Below are 20912 nucleotides of genomic sequence, written 5' to 3'. Positions count from 1 at the left end.
GTTGTTCGGTATCAGTAGAATAAAACTGACGATTTTCTACTAGCTGCGTTTAGTTAGGAGTACTGGTAACCCCAATTCTAGCCTAATCTCCTGAAAAGGGCCTTGACTTTATTATTCACCGCACCTGTTAATACAACGCATATTATTGGCTCAACGTGACCAACATACACTGCATAACACGCAGCTTCAAAATCAAGAGGGACTAATACTGGATTGCTATACTTTCTCAGGTGTTATTAGGCTTCCCTCGAAAACCGATATCGTTATTTCCGTTTGTAATTACCCCGTCAGTGGCCACGATCGACAACAGGTCAAAGGCAGTACGGTTAGCGTCTGTCAGACACCACCAGACGCGTGGCCGCTGAGTCACGTGGGCGCAGCCGATATGAGCTTGGGCTCAGGCGAGCTGCCACGTGCCAGTCTTATATAGGGTGTTCGGAAATTCCCGTTACAGACTTCTAGAAATTGTAGAGGGGAGTGAGTACAGAAAATTTGGAATATTAACCCATGTCCGGACGCGTACCGTTCCCTTTCTACGATGGTTATAAGTAAGATGTGTAACACGTTGACTGATACTGCGGGAAAGAGAAAATATTAAGTAAATTGATGGTGGCTGGAGGAGAAAGGAAAGGAAGGTGTTGGACCGGGACTGGAACCGGGATCTCCTGCTCACTAGGCAGTTTCGATAACAACTGCGTCATCCGGGCACAGTGTACATCTCAACTGCACCGACTACCTCGGCATATTCCCCGGTCTAACCACATTACCAACTAGCGCCACCTATCAGCAGTTCCAGTCCATTTCCCACACGCTCACTAATCTTCCACTCCCGTCGGAGGTGTAAAGATATTGGGTAACCGCAATGAAGGTTGTAGATTCATTGCCCAACGAGACGAATCAGTTATATGAAAGTGTGGTGTCCGTTCTTTCGGACATGTCCGAAACATCTTACGTCACGCATTCATATAATAGGGAAGAGAAAACTCTCAGAGCTGCTTGTCCTGGTATTAAGTAGGACAGACGGGATGACGTGTACTACGTCAGACGCTCAACTGATGTCACATAACGTCGGCCTTGTTGCGAAACCTAGATTCATTGCCCATCGAGACGAATAAGTTATAGAACGTGTGGTGTTCGTTCTTTCGGACATGTCCGAAACAACTTACATCACACATTCATATAATAGGGAAGAGAAAAGTCTCAGAGCTCCTTGTCCTGGTATTCAGTAGGATAGACGGGATGACGTGTGCTACGTTAGACCCTCAACTGATGTCACATAACGTCGGCCTTGTTGCGAAACCTAGAGGCAGAGGAAGATTTGCTGGAACGAGTTCTGATCGCTGCACTAGAAACTGAAGACACACCAACGGGATGGAGAGTGTGTACCAGAATATGCTTCGTAGGTACTATGTCTGTGGCTGGTGGCCACATCGAGCCGCTGTTGTAACGCATCAGTACTGTTCTCTGCGTACAGTATGCTGGGTGTTAATACAAAAAAATGCGCTCAAGTGGTAAATGGATGCTTCGTTATGTTTCCTTTCGAACTGTTATCTAATAATTGTACTACCTCACGTCTAATTCAGTTCCTCAAGCAGAAGCGGATGAGTTAAACATCTGAATTAAAAACGGTCGAAGAATTGAAATGGTATGTTTCAGGACTTGGGTTCCTGTTCAAAATATTTTGTACTCACCCCTCCCCCTCCTTCGAGTCTTCTAAGTCTGAAACGGGAATATCTGAACACCATACATAGCAATCCTTATGTGAAGATGCGAATCACAAATAACTCCTCTACACATACAACAATGTACAGGACCTTGAATTGCTGATTATCGTGCTGTGTGGTTACTTAGTGCTTCGCTCACAACAAACTCGCCTTTGTTTGCAGCTAACCTGTTTGTATCAGGCGGAGGAACTTCACTGAGGACAGGGATTTACTCTGTCATGTTATCGGAGACATATTCGCAACCAGTGCTATCGACCCATAGTTCATGGAACTTTCGCAGCAACAGATTATCACCTACACCATTTATCTAAATCAGGAACAGCAGAAGGGTCTATGACACTACCTTGCGGAACGCCATATATCACTTCTGTTCTACTCGATGATTTACCGTCTATCACTACGAACTGTGACCTCTCTGAGAGGAAATGACGAGTCCAGTCACACAACAGAGACGAAAATCCATATGCAAGGAATTTGATTAATAGTCGCTTGTGAGGAACGGTATCAAAAGCCTTTTGGAAATCTACGAATACGGAATCGATCGGAGATCCCTTGTCGACAGCACTCATTACTTCACGGGAATAAAGAGCTAACTGTGTTGCACAGGAACGATATTTTCTGAATCAGTGTTGGTTATGTATCAATAAGTCATTTTCGTCAAGGTGTTTCATAAAGTTCGAGTACGGTATATGCTCCAAAATCATACTGCACACTGAGGTCAGTGATATGGGTCTGTAATTCAGTGTGTTACTCCTATTTCCTTTCTTGAATATTGGTGTGACCTGTGCTACTTTCCAGTCTTTAGGAACAGGCCTTTCGTCGAGCGTGCGGTTGTACATGATTGCTAAGAAAGGCGCTATTGTGTCTACATACTCTGAAAGGAACCTCACTGGTATACCATCTGCACCGGAAGACTTGCGTTTCTTAAGTAATTAGAGTTTTATCGCAACACCTAAGATATCCACTTTTATGTCACTCACGCAAACAGCTGTTCTGGTTTCGGATTCAGGAATATTTACTTCGTCTTCTTTCGTGAAGGAATTACAGAAAACTGTATTTAGTAACTCCGCTCTAGTGGCACCATCTGTTACTTTTTGTGAGATGCTTCTCAGTATTTTTAACCTCTTTGCAATTCTTCAATAGATCTTGTATTTCTGATTTGCTTAATGGATAATCCCTTCATAACTATCATAGTCAAGGTATGTCATTAAATTCCTTAAAGTATTTATAAGGAACCTTCTGTACTTCTGTTGCATCCAGAACATCATCGCCTAAACCTTCAATTCCTTGTTTTGCTTTTTCGAATGCATCCATAACAAGCTGATCTTCTTTTCTATATATTTTTTATTCTGTTCTGTGTTGTTTCTTCCATTTGTTAAATTCCTCCTTGAACTGAACCTTTACTGCTCTATTTCTATAGCCTTTTTAACAACTTCTGAATTGTAGACCATCAGTGCAATAAGTCCTTTCAAATGATCCTGTTTAACAAATATTTACTAAGAAGAAAATATATTAATAATTTATTTTTTAATGTTAAATGCTTCTATATAATGTGTAATGATTTATGTTTAAAAATTATTTTAATGTTTAGCATTTAACATTTTATATTTCACATTTCTGTTTATTGGCTATTTTCAATTAAAAAAATTAATCTTATCTTTGTACTTGCCATTATTAATTTTTCTTGTCATATCTATTGTAATGAAACTAAATTTATCTTCACCCCAGCATTTACTACACATTTCTCTAAAATCTTGAAATTTTTAATCTCCACTGTTGAACTATTGATAAATATAATTTAAATTAGTATCATGTTGTCTAAAAATACTTTAAAAATTTATATTACCTCTTAATATTTGCTTTTGTATGTTAAAGTATGTCTGGGCTAAATAAAAACGTCTCTTCGTTTATGTCCTCGTCGATGATTGTCGAGAGTAAACTCATCAAAAACCACCGATGAAAATCATAAAATTAGACGGTGATGTCAATGTAAATCCATTTAATTTCATAGCGAATTATCCAATTCTTGTTACAAATATGTCTAGGAATATGAATGTTATGATGATGATGATGAGTCCTATACTCTTTTACAGAGCGTAGGGGAGTGACGCGGGAGACCCGCGCCGCCTTACTAGGCGAGGTCCTAGTGGAGATGGTTTGCCATTGCCTTCCTCCGACCGTAATGGGGATGAATGATGATGATGAAGGCGACACAACAATACCCAGTCATGTCGAGGCAGGAAAAATCCCTGACCCCGCCGGGAATCGAACCTGCGACCCCGTGCTCGGGAAGCGAGAACGCTACCGCTAGACCACGAGCTGCGGACATATAGCTACACAAAAAACTACTATGAAAGTATGTGCATGATTCAGTTATAGTACGCCAATTGATCCAATTGTTTATATAATGATGTACAGGAAGAAAAGTTTAACATATGATAGTCAACACAGAATATTAACTGAAAATTAAAAAAAAAACTAGTTTTTCAATTTTTATACAATTCAGTCATTATCATAACCATTAGAACTATCTGGAATCCCTCCACTATCAAAATTTAATAATAGTTTTACTTTATTTTAAATTGTCTTATAAACTGTTCTGATAATTTTTGGTCTCCAGAAACATGACACCAGTTTACTTTGTCTTTAATTTCTCTAAAACAATCTGACAATTTTTCTATTTGGAAATATAGTACCGTTTTACTTTATATTCATTGATAAAATTTTCTTATAATTTTTGCCTCATACAAATATAAGACCAATCCACTTTTTCATTAAAATCTCTAATAAAGATTTTTTATTCTTTAATAAAGACGTTTTTGGAATAGGAAAAACGAGACTGGGCAGAATATATATTTTTATCCCTTCATTCTTAAATCAAATTTCTTTTTGTGTGAGATTTTTTATTATTTACTCAGTTAAAAATATATAAATAACTTACTTTCTGTCATTTGAAGATCTGAGGTGGTTTTTTTGGTCAGGAATCCTCAGTAGTTGATGGATATTGCTGGTAGCCCCAGGTCTGCGGCAGGCCTAGGGCCTCTCTGGCAATATCCATCTACTTACTGACTTCCTTAATTATGTGCTCCCCTGTTGCAACTTACATTCTCAGCTCAGATACCTTACCAGATTTTGATTCGAAGTAGAGGATCAAGTGTATTTAGTGTTAGGCAAAGTGACTTTTTCTAATCTTATCAGACTGTCCACATTGTATAACCAATATTCTGGTTTCCATGTAACGTTACAGTGCTACTTTCTTTGAAACCTTTTGCTGTGCACACATTTTGTTGAGCTCACATACTTTCGTTTAATGTTAATGAGGCTGTTCAGGTGGAATTCACATGGTTTCAGCAGCAAGGCAGTTATCTCCAGTTTCCAATAGCCTATAGACATTTACTATGGTGGTCATTAAAAAACGCAATGGGTTGTTACATATTTGTAATGAGTTGAGGTCCGCTGTTAATTCTCACTCGAACATTGATCTTTGTCCATTGCCTCTCTCAGAGGAGTTGTTGACTATTCTGAATAATGGTCACATTGAAAGATTGATTTAGAGAATGCCTATCTCCAACTACCACTTGATCATACTTGATGACATTTGCTAGTTTTGAATGAGCCATTCTGGTTACACAGGTACAGATGCTTATTGCTAGGAGTTACAAGTGTACCCACCATTTTTACAAGTATTTAGAACATATGATTCAAAGTATTACACTCAGTATTAAATTTTTTTGACTACTTAGTGGTACAGATTCGATGCATGCTGAACATAATGAGAAACTTGAAACCATTTTAAACGCCTCCACGAAATTATTTTGCATTGTTAACCAGGTAAGTGCAGTTTCCCTTCCTCAGCATTAAATAATTCTGTCACAAAGGTCTTATACCCACATACAACATTGAAGTGACTATAAACATTCTTGCTCCAACTGGCCTTAAACTGATGCAGCCGTTTCTACGTAAAAAATAAGTACTAAGCCATGTTCGTTCACCATGTGCTGCAGATGCTGCACCCTTTAAATCTGTTGTTCAAGAAGGGTGTGTTGCTGGCCGCCTTTAAACAGACTTTTCATTGCTTGAAGCACGGCTTAAAAGCAGTGTTGTGGCTGATTTCATATATGCCAGGGTTGTCATTAACATTGGTGATGGACGCATCCCTGTATGTCAGTGCAACGGTTTTGTCCTACAAGTTATTGGGTGGTTCTCAACACCCAGTTGTCATCACCTCATAAATGTTCAGTGCTGTGCAGCTCAGCTCTTCCAAAACTGAAAACGAGGGTTTAGCGATCACTTATTGTGTCAATTAATTAATGTTTATTTGTATGGCACCAACTGTTGACTTACCGCAAAACTAGGAGTTTGTTGTATGGGCATCACTCTAAGCTCCTTGTCACAACAGTGCCGTGTTAGCAGCGCTGGGCATTGCTCTTGGGTGTGTACCACTATGAAGTGTATTTTCGCTCCACCGTCCAACACGCCAATGCATACGCTCTGAATCACCTCACTCTTGGCCTGGGCACAGAATTAGATCACTAGAAAACCCAAAGTTTTGCCCTGGATCCACCCCTAGGAGCGAAAATGGACAAATTCCTGCTGGCGGCGCATGATCCCTCTCAGTGTTGTCCCACGACCCAGTCATGAGATAAGGTTGCCAGAATGTGTTTTGTACCAGGTCGCCTATGCTTTCGAAACTATTTCGCGTGTCTCTACAGAGTGACAGCCGCACAGGGCATCATTATTTTGCCTATAGAGGGATCTGGTTGCCATGGTCCTGTCAATCCATGCTGTGGCCTACATCCTCTAGCCCCTACACACATCATATAGAGGGATGAAGCACATAAAGGTGTTGGCACTGATGGCAACACTGAACATGGCTCCAGCAGTGTCTGCTCTCTTAATCAGGTATACCAAGTGCAACGTTTCTCACCATGATTCCACGGTCATCACCCACGAAAGAGGGTGGGTATAGATTTTTCCAGGCAATTTCAGGGAGCTATGCCCTTGAGAAAATTTTCACCACTAAAGGGTACATACTCACTGGTGTCGGCCAATGAACCCCAGTTCGACTCAGTTGCTGACCTTCTGCAACATCAGTGGTACTCACCAACTGACCACTGCTCCTTTTCATTCCATCTACAACCCAAAGGCTGAGAGAATGGTCTTCACTTTTAAAACTCAGATGAAAAAAGCCTTACATACATTGTCTACTGAGGATTCTTTCTACAGCTTCCTATTAGTGAGGTAATTCCGGGAGAAATCATACATAGGCGTTGGTACCGCACCCTGTTCGAGTTGCTGCATCCTGCTTAACATGCCCATTCTTCATACAATCCCATTAATGCATGGAATGCCTGTGACTGCTTAAGTACTTTGGGCTCACGTCTGATGTGGACCAGATGTTTACACAGACCATTGGGGACGCCAGCAGTCGCAGTTTGCACTTCCGCCTTAACCTTTTCGGTGAGGGGATACCAATCTAGAAACCTATGGAGACTGAACCACTCCCTCTAACTCCTCTCCCTACCCAATGGCACCAGAGGCGCCTACTGTTGTGGACGCACTAATGGTTCTATCTTCCCAGCAGTCTTTTTCTGCGCCTCGTGATGGGGTCAATCCCAAGGCTGTGGTCCTAGAACTACTTGTAGAGAGTGCTGCCTCTCTACCCACACAACCCCATTGATACTGGCGCAAGCCAAGACATTTTCGGAATTACGTGCTATTTTTTCTTTGGGGGGGAGGGGGGGGGGTTAATATCCCCAGCACCTGGCGTAATCAATAATGGATGATAGGCGCTACGGTAAGCCTTCAAACACACCACTGGAGGCATGACCGCTGATTAAGGTGGGCGGCACTGACAGCATTCAGATGTGGGCGAGCGGCTGTGGGTCACACGTGTAATTACAAATCACCACTATCTTCTAGACATTTACCTATCCTTGCCTTGACCTTGACTTGCAGGTTATGTTCTTGGTGGTTGATCAATGCTCCACTCATAATGAACTTCGTTTCATTTATGGTTTGTGGATTCGTATTAGGTGGGAATACTTCATCATCAATAAATATCTTGAATAATCAGAAAGTCAGTGGGATGGTATTCTCATTGCCATGGCATATGGAGACGGCGTGGAAAAATTGTAACACTTGGAACAGTACTCTACAACAAATCCCCATGCACCTCAGGTCCTTCATGTAATCTATCAGCATGAATAGTAACATCATATTCTCCAGTTATTTTGGATCAATGGTCACTCCAGCATTACTGCACTCGGATTATTGGCGTATTTTGAAAAGTAGACGATGACTGAAGAACTATATCATTCTGAGATACTGCATGCGAGTTTTGAGCATTACTCGAAGCAGGCGTTTCTAGACTGGCTAAATATTTGGCTGTCTTCCCAAACGTCAAAAAGAGAACACCACAGCCTACTAGATGCAATCCTAAAAAAATTCTTGGTACCCCAACTAAAAATGCCTAGGCTTCAAATTACTGATATGAAACGCTTAAGATTTGATCACAGATGTTAAACCTTGCTTTTCCAGAAAACGAATTTTTGGGCATTTCCATACTGCAAAGAATACCCAAATGATTTGGTAGAACGCTGGCACGTATTTCTGCAGTACTGGTGATATGAGAAGCAGAATGCAGCCATTGCGACAGCTTCGTAAGTCCGATCATTCTCAAGTGGTTTCGACACTGTCCATGCCCAAGGGAGCCTCTAAATATATCAGTATCTCTCACTCATGGAAATATTTGTCAGATAGTACCAGAGACCTCTTTATCGCCGTATAATCTCTGTGTTCAATAGTAGAATAATTATTACGAACATCGACAACAGACTTTCGACTGGTAGTAGAAAGTGAATGTATAAAGCTCTGCCAGAGCCAGTCACAAGCTCGGCTGAGAAATGATGAGTGGAAGAAGTAACACGTCGTGAAAAAACTTTGGTTCATCTGGCCCAGGTCATAGTACCTCCTGAGGGCACCTTGCCAGGCTAACGATAAAGACCTCAACGGCCATGAAGGCGGAGATGAAGATCATCGGTAAGGTGGAACTGGCGGATGAGGCAGCCCAAATGGACTAGCGTCTGTTCTTAAATCCTATGGTTAGTGGTCGTCGTCTGTTCCCTAGTTTGTGCGGCTGATACATGCTCTTCTTGATCTCAACAATAAAGTCGTAAACATGTGACCTTCACAGAAGATAACCACAAAAATAGTTTCAATATGAATAGGCATGATAGAACAAAAAGAAAGAATTCCACTACCGCAGGCATCAGTCTCTAGACTGGATTTTCCTTGGTCATTGGGTTCTGGGGGACCAGGAACGTCATTCGCAGAAGAGTCGGAGCTTCTCAAAATCTCTGAGATGAAAACAAAAACCGTCATAGGAACTCTCAACACAAACACTCTCTCCAAAGAAGTTAAGTTGAAACAGCTTATAAACTCGATGAAAAAATTCCACATATAAATCCTGGCAATTCAAGAAACCCGATTTACCAAGGAAAATATTTTGATTCAGAGCACTTCAGAATCCACAAAGGAAAACCTGCAGTCCAGCACAACAAGGGACACAAACAATTTGGCATAGCTACCGTTGGGCACAAAGCAGTTATAGTTTCAGTAATATACTTCCACTCAGCCACAGGAAGAATCTCCACAATCTCAGTAAAATCTGGAAACAAGGCATACACACTGATAAATGCACGTTCTTCCACAAATGAATACAACGGAGAAGATCCACGCGTATTAAGTGACTTGTGGGAACCAATGGAGGAAACCGCAAATAAAATTCCTACACGTCATATGAAAATTCTGTTAGGAAGTTTCAATGGACAACTCGGCAAAGAGAAAAAAATTCAGGAAAACAACAGAAATTCACTCGGCTCAAAGAGAACAAATAAAAATTATGGGAGACTAATCAACTTTTGCGAAAACTTTGATCTAAAAGTCGTGTCTCCCCAAGTACTTAAACCTGTAAAAAAACTTACAATATAGAAATCACTAAGCTCGAACTTGGGCGAGTTTCAGGTAGACCATGTTGCTATATCCAATAAGATTACCAAAGAAATACCCAAAGCCCAACAAAAATCTGAGTTTTTGAGTCAGACCACGAATAGCTGCAAGTAAAGATTAGATTTAACCTAACAGAAAAATGCCACAAATGAATAAAACATTCACAGTTGATCCAGAATACCTTAAACTCAACGAGATAGAAATTCTTCAGGAAATTAGGCAATGAAACAACGAATTCGAAGAAATTTGCAGAAGTACTTAAATACACTATGAGATTAAGCAAACCTCCAAGAAAGAGAAAACACAGATGATCGAAAAGTTCATGTAATCAAACAACAGAAGAGGGAATACAAGCATGGAAAACTTTCCGTAGCAACAAAACTCCAGAAAATTCTACATCTACATCTATACTCCGCGAGCCACCTTACGGTGTGTGGCGGAGGGTACTTATTGTACCACTATTTGATCCCCCCTTCCCTGTTCCATTCACGAATTGTGCGTGGGAAGAACGACTGCTTGTAAGTCTCCGTATTTGCTCTAATTTCTCGGATCTTTTCGTTGTGATCATTACGCGAGATATATGTGGGCGGTAGTAATATGTTGCCCATCTCTTCCCGGAATGTGCTCTCTCGTAATTTCGATAATAAACCTCTCCGTATTGCGTAACGCCTTTCTTGAAGTGTCCGCCACTGGAGCTTGTTCAGCATCTCCGTAACGCTCTCGCGCTGACTAAATGTCCCCATGACGAATCGCGCTGCTTTTCGCTGGATCATGTCTATCTCTTCTATTAATCCAATCTGGTAAGGGTCCCATACTGATGAGCAATACTCAAGAATCGGACGAACAAGCGTTTTGTAAGCTACTTCTTTCGTCGATGAGTCACATTTTCTTAGAATTCTTCCTATGAATCTCAACCTGGCGCCTGCTTTTCCCACTATTTGTTTTATGTGATCATTCCACTTCAGATCGCTCCGGATAGTAACTCCTAAGTATTTTACGGTCGTTACCGCTTCCAATGATTTACCACCTATGGCATAATCGTACTGGAATGGATTTCTGCCCCTATGTATGCGCATTATATTACATTTATCTACGTTTAGGGAAAGCTGCCAGCTGTCGCACCATGCATTAATCCTCTGCAGGTCCTCCTGGAGTACGTACGAGTCTTCTGATGTTGCTACTTTCTTGTAGACAACCGTGTCATCTGCAAATAGCCTCACGGAGCTACCGATGTTGTCAACTAAGTCATTTATGTATATTGTAAACAATAAAGGTCCTATCACGCTTCCCTGCGGTACTCCCGAAATTACCTCTACATCTGCAGATTTTGAACCGTTAAGAATGACATGTTGTGTTCTTTCTTCTAGGAAATCCTGAATCCAATCACAAACCTGGTCCGATATTCCGTAAGCTCGTATTTTTTTCACTAAACGTAAGTGCGGAACCGTATCAAATGCCTTCCTGAAGTCCAGGAATACGGCATCAATCTGCTCGCCAGTGTCTACGGCACTGTGAATTTCTTGGGCAAATAGGGCGAGCTGAGTTTCACATGATCTCTGTTTGCGGAATCCATGTTGGTTATGATGAAGGAGATTTGTATTATCTAAGAACGTCATAATACGAGAACACAAAACATGTTCCATTATTCTACAACAGATTGACGTAAGCGAAATAGGCCTATAATTATTCGCATCTGATTTATGACCCTTCTTGAAAATGGGAACGACCTGCGCTTTCTTCCAGTCGCTAGGTACTTTACGTTCTTTCAGCGATCTACGATAAATTGCTGATAGAAAGGGGGCAAGTTCTTTAGCATAATCACTGTAGAATCTTAAGGGTATCTCGTCTGGTCCGGATGCTTTTCCGCTACTAAGTGATAGCAGTTGTTTTTCAATTCCGATATCGTTTATTTCAATATTTTCCATTTTGGCGTCCGTGCGACGGCTGAAGTCAGGGACCGTGTTACGATTTTCCGCAGTGAAACAGTTCCGGAACACTGAATTCAGCATTTCTGCCTTTCTTCGGTCGTCCTCTGTTTCGGTGCCATCGTGGTCAACGAGTGACTGAATAGGGGATTTAGATCCGCTTACCGATTTTACATATGACCAAAACTTTTTAGGGTTCTTGTTTAGATTGTTTGCCAATGTTTTATGTTCGAATTCGTTGAATGCTTCTCTCATTGCTCTCTTTACGCTCTTTTTCGCTTCGTTCAGCTTTTCCTTATCAGCTATGATTCGACTACTCTTAAACCTATGATGAAGCTTTCTTTGTTTCCGTAGTACCTTTCGTACATGATTGTTATACCACGGTGGATCTTTCCCCTCGCTTTGGACCTTAGTCGGTACGAACTTATCTAAGGCGTACTGGACGATGTTTCTGAATTTTTTCCATTTTTGTTCCACATCCTCTTCCTCAGAAATGAACGTTTGATGGTGGTCACTCAGATATTCTGCGATTTGTGCCCTATCACTCTTGTTAAGCAGATATATTTTCCTTCCTTTCTTGGCATTTCTTATTACACTTGTAGTCATTGATGCAACCACTGACTTATGATCACTGATACCCTCTTCTACATTCACGGAGTCGAAAAGTTCCGGTCTATTTGTTGCTATGAGGTCTAAAACGTTAGCTTCTCGAGTTGGTTCTCTAACTATCTGCTCGAAGTAATTCTCGGACAAGGCAGTCAGGATAATGTCACAAGAGTCTCTGTCCCTGGCTCCAGTTCTGATTGTGTGACTATCCCATTCTATACCTGGTAGATTGAAGTCTCCCCCTATTACAACAGTATGATCACGAAACTTCTTCACGACGTTCTGCAGGTTCTCTCTGAGGCGCTCAACTACTACGGTTGCTGATGCAGGTGGTCTATAGAAGCATCCGACTATCATATCTGACCCACCTTTGATACTTAACTTAACCCAGATTATTTCACATTCGCATTCGCTAATAACTTCACTGGATATTATTGAATTCTTTACTGCTATAAATACTCCTCCACCATTGGCGTTTATCCTATCCTTGCGGTATATATTCCATTCTGTGTCTAGGATTTCGTTACTGTTCACTTCCGGTTTTAACCAACTTTCCGTTCCTAATACTATATGCGCACTATTTCCTTCAATAAGAGATACTAATTCAGGAACCTTGCCCTGGATACTCCTGCAGTTTACCAATATTACGTTAACTTTTCCTGTTTTTGGTCTCTGAGGACGGACGTTCTTTATCAACGATGATAATGTCCTCTCTGGTAAGCCGTCAGGTATTTTATCGTTTCGCCCAAGGGGGGGGGGTCCCTCTAACCTAAAAAACCCCCGTGTGCACGCCACACGTACTCTGCTACCCTAGTAGCTGCTTCCGGTGTGTAGTGCACGCCTGACCTGTCTAGGGGGGCCCTACAGTTCTCCACCCAATAACGGAGGTCGATGAATTTGCAACCATTATAGTCGCAGAGTCGTCTGAGCCTCTGGTTTAGACCCTCCACACGGCTCCAAACCAGAGGACCGCGATCGACTCTGGGCACTATGCTGCAGATATTAAGCTCAGCTTGCACTCCGCGTGCGATGCTGGTTGTCTTCACCAAATCAGCCAGCCGCCGGAAGGAACCAAGGATGGCCTCAGAACCCAAGCGGCAGGCGTCATTCGTTCCGACATGTGCTACTATCTGCAGCCGGTCACACCCAGTGCGTTCAATAGCTGCCGGAAGGGCCTCCTCCACATTACGGACGAGACCCCCCGGCAAGCACACCGGGTGCACACTGGCATTCTTCCCCGACCTACCCGCTATTTTCCTGAGGGGCTCCATAACCCGCCTAACGTTGGAGCTCCCTATAACTAATAGGCCCGCCCTCTGTGACTGTCGGGACCTTGCCGGAGAATCGGCCACTGGCCCAACAGGCGAGGCATCCTGTGGTGGCTCGGAAACGATGTCATCACCACTAGGAAGCACCCCGTACCTGTTGGAAAGGGGTAAGGCAGCTGCCACGCGGCCAGATCCCACCTTCACCTTTCGGCCAGGCACGCGCGAGCCCACCACTGTCCGCCATTCACCCTGGAGTGATGGCTGACCGGTAAGATGCTCACTGCCGGAAGACGCAGCGACATCAGGGGTTCCATGTGATTCCAAGGCCACCGAAGTAGGCATAGGTCTCACCACAGTTGCCCCAACGCCACTACGAGCCGACGCCTGCGCCTCGAGCTCGATGAGCCTAACAGACAAAGCCTCCACCTGCCCCCGAAGAGTGGCCAATTCTCCTTGCGTCCGCTCACAACAACCACAGTCCCTACACATGACTATGTTTACCCTACTCTATACGGTGACAAATTCCCAAGATAATCTTCTGATGAGCTACTCTGATAATCAAGAAACACTCACTGAAATACGAGACGCGAAAACTACTCTAGGTTTTCCCAGAAAAACTATTTAAAAGCTAAGCGCAGCAAATAAGTACAAAAACGCTTTATACAAACAGTACTCGCTGCTGCTGGTGCTCTCGCTCTGGCTGTCAAAAGACATGGCAGGAATTTTTGAGAATAAAGAGAAATTAATCGAAGGCAATACGAAGACAAAAACGTAGATATGGTACAAACCAGCTTAGAGAAATTGAACGAGAACTTATCAAGAACAACACCAAAATTTCTTACAAAATTTTCAGAAAAAACCTAACACGATATCAACTACCTAATCTGAACTTTCGTCGGTATCACGGAACACTGGAAACCAACGCAACAAATAACTGTCAAATTTTAGCTAAGTGTTTTCACTCATTTCTGAACTCCGAGCCTCCAATAGAATAACAAAATAATGAAAAACCCCATCCAATCCTGATTCAAAACCATCGTCTCGTAAAGAAGTAAAGGAAATAATCAACTCTTTGAAGGATAACAAGTCTTCCAGGGAAAGCAGAATCATAGCAGAAATATGCAAACCAAGCGACAATAATGTCACACAAGCAAGTCACAGAACTACACTTGGAATACTTAACAAATATCTCCAGAATGGAGATGTGGATTAATTCATCCTCTCCACGAACAAGAAACGAAATCTGAGCCAAATATTTAAACGGAAATTTCACTGCTTCCTGTAGTATAGAAAATTCTTTCAAAAGCCCTGTTGAGTCAACAAGAAGAACAGACAGACCGGTTAATAGGAGAATATCAGGCAGGGTTTCGGAGAAATCGATCGTTCATTGAACAGATATGGAACCTAAACACAATCTTGCAAATGAGAATGTGTAGAAATGTAGAAATAATGTGATAACTTTGGTCGACTTTAAAAAAGCTCATGATTCCATAGGTAGGCAAACATTATTCCACACTTCAGAGTAATTCAACATTGACACGGAAACAAGATCAATTATCCAACAGACATTAACAGGTACAGACTCCAAAGTTAAGTTCATGGGCAAACGTCGGAAGCTTTTCAGATTCGTACTGGTGTTCGCCAAGGATATGGCCTCTCTCCCCTTCTATTTAACATGTTTCTGGGAAAAATCCATCAAGACATGGGGAAAGAAAATAAAGGGAATTCAACTCGGGATTAAAAATGAACACAGAATCAATGTGATGTGTCTGGATTTCGAGAACGATCTTACCATTCTAACCAACAATAGGAAAGTAGCCAAACTTAAACTGGAGAAGCTTCACGAAATCTCACAGAAAACTGGCCTACATATCTTCTACGAGGAGGCTCAATACATGGAAAGCAAGCCTGCAGATAATCTCTCCATTGCTATTCATTACGGGAAAGTGGCACCAGCTGCATATTTCAAATATCTAGGAGAGATAGTCCAACCATCAAGACCGAACTCCATAGCCAATCAAGAAATAATCCCCTAATTACAGAAAGCACAAAAGCTCACTTGTAATTACTACAATAAAAAAATCTATTTCTGTCAATGCAAAACTAAGGTTTTAGAACACAGAGGTTCTACCAACAGCACTCTATGCTGCAGAAACTACAGTGATTCATGGTTATACCAAAATCAGACAGACTGAAAAGCAAGAAAGAATAATTCTGCGGAAAATATGTGGAACAGAGGTTCATGAAAAAATTTGGACAAAGAGGCCAACAAGAGAGATCTGCAAAGAGATAGATACAATAACGGACACGTTTAGAAAGAGGAGGATGAAATTTTAGGGACATGTCCGCAGGATGAACAAGAACAGGCTCACAAGGCAAATCTTTGACAGCAAGGACAAGACAAAGTAGATCACTGAATCAGAAGAAGAGATTAAGGAAGTGGGTATCACAGAAGAGAAGATACCCAAGGACAAGACGAAGTAGATAACTGAAACAGAAGAAGAGATTAAGGAAGTGGGAATCACAGAAGAGAACATAAACAATCGAGAACAGTTCAGGAGCATCATAAAGAAACATACACATAAACAAAAACACGCCTAGAAAAGAACCGGAACTAAATGATCGGAAGAACGTAAGAGAGAGCACAGCGAACGTATGAAGAGTATTTGGGAAGAACGAAGAAAGAAGAAGACAGCATGACTGCTGAAGTTCAATCGCTCTTTTAAAAGGGAATAACCAAAAAATAATAAACATTGAATGATTGATGGCTTTAGAAAAAGTAATATTAAACGAAACCATACGAAACGTAGAAACTTACTTGCCTCAGCTGAAACCGTAACACATGCAGCGAAGCTGGAATCGTTGCATGGCCAGCAGCTATAATGAAAGTCAAGCAATACAAAGCCAGCAATCGTATTAGTTCAACGTGGTTCCTATAGAGTGGCTTCCTGACTGGAACATCAGTGTGGCGATCCTGTAACGGCACTAGAAGTGCTATAAATAGTAAATACTCGGTACCAACAGAAGTATTGTTAAAAATTGTTACTATGGTGAAGGAAGGAAGATTAGGGTTAAACACCCCTTCGCAACGAGATAATTAGGATGGAGCATTAGCACGAACTGGGGAAGTACAGGGAAGGAAGTAGGCAGTGCTCCTTCGAAAAAACCAACGCAACATTCAGCCCAGGAGATTTGAGTCAATAATGGAAATTTCGTATCTAGATGCCTCTACGGGGCTGTGAAACACCATCCTCCAAAATACGATTCCCGTCTCTTACACTCCACGCCACCTCAATCGTTACTGCCATAATGAAATAGATTACTTCTGTCACTACATAAGTTGCTTGTTGAATCCCACTAAAGTTTGTCAGGATAGAAACGGATTGACAGAGTAGGTTTGTACAATACGATGTAAAGGAGATACTACTGTTTGCTTCCGGTCGAGATATTCACTATTCGGTTTCATTGTAAACAGATTCCACTCTATTGCTGAGTCAAATGACGTACCCTTTTCGCTGGACGTTAAGAATCTTGTTGTGTGAATTCTTTGGGCAACGTAGAGAAGTCGAAGAAAGTTTGAGAATAGAACAGATACCACACAGTTAATTACCTATACTGTTCACACATCCCAGAAGTCGATTATTGGCGAAAATTTTAAATTAACGGAACGCCACTGAATTATAAATGATCTCCGTAAAAGCAAGTTTGTTTCTTCAAAGTTAAATATTCACTGGCACAGAAACTGAAAAGTTTCTTTCGGCGGATATTAAGGCTTCCTTCTTACGTGATCGTTGAATTTAATCCATTAAAAAGGATCCGGTAGCTTTCATCTAAATTGTAGTGATAACGCTGGATGTATATTTCTCACAAATTACTGAAGCGACGACGATATCAAACAACAACCAATGGGAAGTCATATATCGTTTACCAGAAAGACATATGCGCCAATATACAACTCTGCACTCTAATGTAGACAGATTCAGTATAAAGAACCTCATAACGGATAGGAGATAATTAATTAATCTTAACTAACAAACGTTATCGGGTTTTTTAGGTACACCTGCGCTATGCGCAAAAGCATCCAAATGCCGTGAATTACTTACTACGTCTCACACTTAACAAAATAAATGAATTGTATGAAATATGGCTAACTGCGTTTTTATTATCGACTTCAAAAAATTATCTGTGGACTCGCTCATCAATTACATCAGTAAATTTCATAGGAAACTATGTATCATTTGCTGTGGAATATCAGATTAAGTATATCGCATACTCTCCATAAACAGTTAGAAACCAACATTTGGTTATTCAATTTTATTAACGTGTAAGTAATGCACAGTTGTTGACCATGAGCCTTACATTAAAAACTATTCTGCGAACTTTAAAAAATGCGAAATAAAATGACGTTTTGAGCTTCTCCTGGTTGTCTTTATAAACAGATAACTGCACTGGTAAATTGTTGAATGTCTGAATAGGATACCATACCTTTTTAAAAATATAACGAATGCTCAAAATAATTATTTATATCTATTATGCTTTCCAACTGTCACAATAGTCATTGCAAGTTCGTAAAATGGCATCAACAACGCAAAAGTAAAATCTTTACGTCGGCCTGGAATCTCACTGACTGAAGTAGAAGTGCATTCAGTGATAAGTCCTGCTTCGAATGGAGCCCCTATGACACGAGAAGTCGTGCCTGGAGACGCCCTGTACAACGGTGGAATGCAAACCTGACTGTCGCCTGCCGTACAGCCCGACAATCGTCAGTGATGGTCTGGGTTGCCATTTCATTTCATAGGAGGACCGATTTGGCAGTCATTCACTCCACCATTATATCACAGCGTACGTCAACGGTATTTTACACCCCGTTTTTTTTTTTTTTTTTTTTTTTTTTGCCCTTCACGGCAAGCCAACCTGGGCTCACATTGTTGTGACCGTAGAAAATTTTAATTTTTATTCTTTCTTTTGTGACCATAATAAGAGTCCAGGCTCCATAGGCAAACAGCCAGCCGACATTAAGAAATAGTCCACCACGACGTAGCGGCAAGATAAGCGGCGGAGGCTGCCAAGTATGGCTTGTTGATCAATTAACTTGACTTCCTGCCAGAGGAAGCAGCATGAATCAAACTTGCGCAAGGAAGACGCAAACACCAGGGTGGTAATACAGCAAGAGAGAGTGTCAGTCACATGCGGAAAAGACTCGTGTGGAAGCAAATTAAGTTGTGTGCACCTAGAAACTTAAGTGTCGTGTGGAACCATAGGCATTCTTGTGCAATCTGATCACTTAGAAATGAAAGGGTCGCATGAAACAAATTAACTCGTGTGCACACAAGTACATGAGAAACCGAAGTAAAAGGCCAGGCAGCGGAATAGCCAGGAGGAGAGATTGAGATGCAGACTCAGAGCCAGTGCAGGCAGTTTGGAGATTCCGCAGCGAGACGCCAGCGGGGCTGAGTAGGCCCATACCAGCCGATACAGCTGATAATGACTTCAACTACGAGAAGACGGTGTTAGACTCTGGTGGACACTCAGGAACTACGGGTCAAGTAGGATTTTTAGAGGTTCATTGGAATATTGTTGAACAGAGGCTGTCAGTCTTTGTCTCAGTTACTTAGAGAGATTTCAGTGCTAACCAAGAACAAGTGATTGCTTTGTACTTGTTTCTTATATGTACTGGCAATTAACTTTGAATTAGCAAGTCCAAATAAACACACTGAATCTTACTAAGGGGTTTATGGTCCTACACCTCACATGAGTATATGTGAGAATAAACTTGATAGAAACTAACCAATCTTTTCTGCCTATTGCAATTCTGTAATCTATTTTCAGGAAACTTATTTCCTTCAAACAAAGGAGATTCTCTCCCTCTCATCTCCGATATAAAGGCTGAGAGCAATTTATAACTAACCTATTGTCGTTAACGTCCCGATTGCGCTATGCAGTTTGCACTTACTTCATTCTGGTATAGTGAAGCTGTGCCGGGACGCGACAACATTTCTGCAAGATAATGCCCGCCCTCCCACGTCGAGAATTTTTTTTGTTTGTCTTCATGTTTGCCAAAACCTACCTTGGCCAGCAAGGTCACTGAACTTCTATCCAACTGAGAAAGTTGGGAGGATTATAGGCATGGTCCTCTGACCGGCTCATCATGTTGACGATCTAACGTGTCAGGACAGAATTTGACACATTCAACAATTTATCAAAGAGTGCCAAGCCGAATAACAGCTTACATAAGGGCCATATGTTTATTGACCTATTCATATACGATGCTAGAGCGACTTATTCTTCATACTGCTCAACCGACTTGGGGTGGTGATCTTTCAGGAAACTGAAGGATACCAGCCTGTGTCTTGGAAGACTATTTCTATTACTAGCTGTCTCCTCACTAGGTGTGAATGTAACTACTCAGTTACTGGGTGGGAAGCCATGGTCACTGTATGTGGGGCTACCAAATCTGGATACTACTTGTTGGGAAGAACAACGAAGGCACAAACAGACCATTTAGCCCTGCAGTTACTCATGATTGCCAGACTCACTCATGGGAGGCTTTGTCGTTGAACACTGTGTCTACTGGAGTTCAGTTTTAGTACTGATTATATTTCAGGTAAACAGAATATAATTTCAGATGTGTTGTCACAGGAACACCGTGGCAAAAGCAAGCACAAGCCAAAAATTTCAGCCTGCTTTACTTGATAAGTGAAACTTTAGAGGATCACGTGACAACGTCACTTGAACATATTCTGCACGAATATAGTATTCTCAGTACATACACATTTTGGAGTATGCGTATGCTTTCACATACTAAAGGACGTTAAAGTGAAGTCCAATTAAGGAAAATATGCTGTTCCGGGACGATGTTATATAGCTAGGGACAACGCGTTGTTCAGAAGAAGGAAAGCACGGAAAACCAAGGTGGTCAGTGATTATCCGCGAAGAACTAAGTAACAAGCTAATGTGGGTTGTTAACTTAGTACAAAGGCAGTTTCGAGCACGCAAATACTTTCACAAACTGAGAGAGTCATGTTGTTTGGACACTATGCTGAAGCATAGATGTTGGCTAAGTTTAAATCCTAAGTCGGTAAAAGGTGCCTATGCAGCCCTGATGCTTCCCGTAATTTCATCCGGATTACATTCCCCAAATCACTTACCAGATCTGCATACATTTTGGTAATGACTGAATTAACATCGAAATACGTTACATACACAGGCCCATGCTAAGCCAAGAAAAGACAGTTGGAAATGCATTTGAACTGTATTCGTTGCATGAAGTTGGGTCAGTAAATAAAGTAATTTCGGACAATGCGCCGCAATTTAAGTCAAAATTTTGGCTACAGGTGATAAGGAAATGATGGATTCAATCTTCGTATATTTCATTCTGG

Source organism: Schistocerca piceifrons, chromosome X (genome assembly GCF_021461385.2).
Source record: "Schistocerca piceifrons isolate TAMUIC-IGC-003096 chromosome X, iqSchPice1.1, whole genome shotgun sequence".
Taxonomy (NCBI): domain Eukaryota; kingdom Metazoa; phylum Arthropoda; class Insecta; order Orthoptera; family Acrididae; genus Schistocerca; species Schistocerca piceifrons.
Note: the sequence above shows the minus strand (reverse complement) of the source record.